This window comes from Drosophila willistoni, unplaced genomic scaffold, assembly GCF_018902025.1.
Source record: "Drosophila willistoni isolate 14030-0811.24 unplaced genomic scaffold, UCI_dwil_1.1 Seg169, whole genome shotgun sequence".
In the NCBI taxonomy this organism is placed as follows: domain Eukaryota; kingdom Metazoa; phylum Arthropoda; class Insecta; order Diptera; family Drosophilidae; genus Drosophila; species Drosophila willistoni.
The window spans coordinates 6,304,821-6,307,312 of NW_025814128.1; positions in this window are offsets into that span (position 1 = coordinate 6,304,821).

The following is a 2,492-nucleotide window of genomic DNA, read 5'->3' on the forward strand; positions in this document are numbered from 1 at the left end:
CAACGTAACAAATAGAACGTAAAACAGCATAACGTAACAAATATTGGTGATACTATAGCCATGATTGTTTACTTTAGCTACTCAGCCACAAAACAGTTTTTCAGTGTACATACACATGGAAGAAATGCATAAAACATTTCCAAATATTCTTAATTCATTTTTAAAAAAGATTCTGGTAGGCCTCAATTGAAAAACAATTTTTAAAAATGAGTATACACTCAAGGAATAAAGTCAACATACATCTCAAATTTTGCTATAATTCGGCTTTTTGCAATACAAATTAAAAATGTAAGTATGTCATAAGTTAAAGGACCAAAAGTTAACTCAAAGCGAGAAAAAAAATTCCGAATGGGTCCTTTGGGATGCAACTATGTATTTCTTAAGGACCATTTTGAGATATGTTTCGTCCTTTTCCTCTTACTAGCCTACTAGTTTTGTTTTTTGAAGGACCTTTTTAAGGATACTCTGAAACGGACATTAAGTTACCCGATTTCTTCCTAGATAAGATCCTGTTTATAAAACTTTGAGCAATAAGGAAGACCTACAAAGAAGCAATTTATCGAAAGAGTCTTGAAAAATACAAAATATCAACAATGATGCGTAAAAATCAATTTTACGTTATTACGAGGAGGGGTTTCGGTGTATGTAGACTTTTTTCCCATCACTTTTTTTGTTTTTTGCCAAAACCTTAAATCCTTTAAAATTTGTTGGATTTTTTTCCCGCATAGAGCTAATTTTCGGTCCTCTAAATTATGACATACTTAAATTTTTAATTTTTAGAGCATAAAGCCGAATTATGGCAAAATTGGAGGTGTATATTTACTTTAGTCCTTGACTGTATATACATATACTTAATATGCCTGTTTTACCTGCAAACTAAATATAGTTCGGCAACATAAAAAATATAAGTTACACGATTTTAGTTTAAAGCCGCTTCGTTAATTCATTTCCTAATTTTGGCATAATTAACAAAATACTATTTTGGTGTATATTGAAACTTATCGATAACACAATGACAGCGTTTTTATACCCTTGCAAAAAAAGTAATGTCGTGAAATTTAATATTGGTACTAAACTTACCACACACTTACTTACACATATAAATGACTATGCCAAATTTGATCAAGATCGGGTGACTATATATATAGCTCCCATGGGAACGATCGGTCGAAAACAGTGACGTTTGTCAATAACTTTGTTACTTTTAACGCGATTGCTGTCAAATTAAACATTTGTTAGTTTAATATATCTGTTAATGACTGTGCCGACTTTGATAAAGATCGGGTTACTATATCATATAGCTCGCATAGGAACGATCGATCGAAAACAGTGACTTTTGTCAATAACTTCGTCACTTTTGACGCGATTGCTTTCAAATTAACCATTTGTTAGTTTAATATATCTGTTAATGACTGTGCCGACTTTGATAAAGATCGGGTTACTATATCATATAGCTCGCATAGGAACGATCGGTGGAAAACAGTGACTTTGATCAATAACTTAGTTTTTTTCTACGCAAAGATTGTTGCCGTTCTTTCGCAAACATTGGACTTTTTAGCTTAAACATTTTTCCACTTTGATGGCTATAGGTAAAGAAAGAGTTACCATAGTTGTACCAAAGTTGCAAGGGAATACAAACATTGACGCGGTCGAAGTTAGCCCCGGCCCTCTGGTTTTATTCTGATTTTGATTAAAGTTGGTATTTTGATAGATATAAAATTTATTAAATTTGCCAAATTTGATCGCACAAGGTAGAGAATTACGGAAGATAATCGAGGTATTCAAATTACGGGTGCGAAAAGGGGCGTGGCAAAATCTTTATAAATAAAAAATGTGCGCATTTACTAAGGGGATGTGCATAAATTACGTAACGCGATTTTTGACAATTATTGACCCCCCCCCACCCCTTTGTCACAGATTGTCTCATTGCCTAATTGATTTATTGATTCATTTTTAAGAAATTTACAGTTAATTCAATCATTTTCCCATGGGCAGCGTAAGGAATATTCAGCACCTATGATTGGAGTTTCCTTCAACTGCTTGTCATCTGTATCTTGTTCGATTGAAGGTATATCACTTAGGTCTAGAAAACAATCCTCTATCCATTCAACTTGTTCATTTTTCAAGATTGCCATAAATTCTCTTTGTCGTTTTGCTGCGATGCGTATTGGTCGAACTTTCTTTTCAGAGACTACGACGTCTTTATATATTTTGTGCAATATTTGATTCTTTTTAAGCATGACCTTCGATGGAAAATATATGTGGCATGACTTACAAATTCTTTTGTTTATGTCTTCGTGCACAGATGGACAAAAATAATCGTACGGCAGAATTTCCGGCAAAGTACTCGAACACATATTTTGTAACTTCAGATTTTTGGGAACAAAAACACATATGGCCATAAAGAGAGCTGCCAGAATCTTCGAAGCAAATACTGCTATATTTGAAAAAAAGCTAAAAATTGTTTAAATATATGGGAAACTGGCCAAATA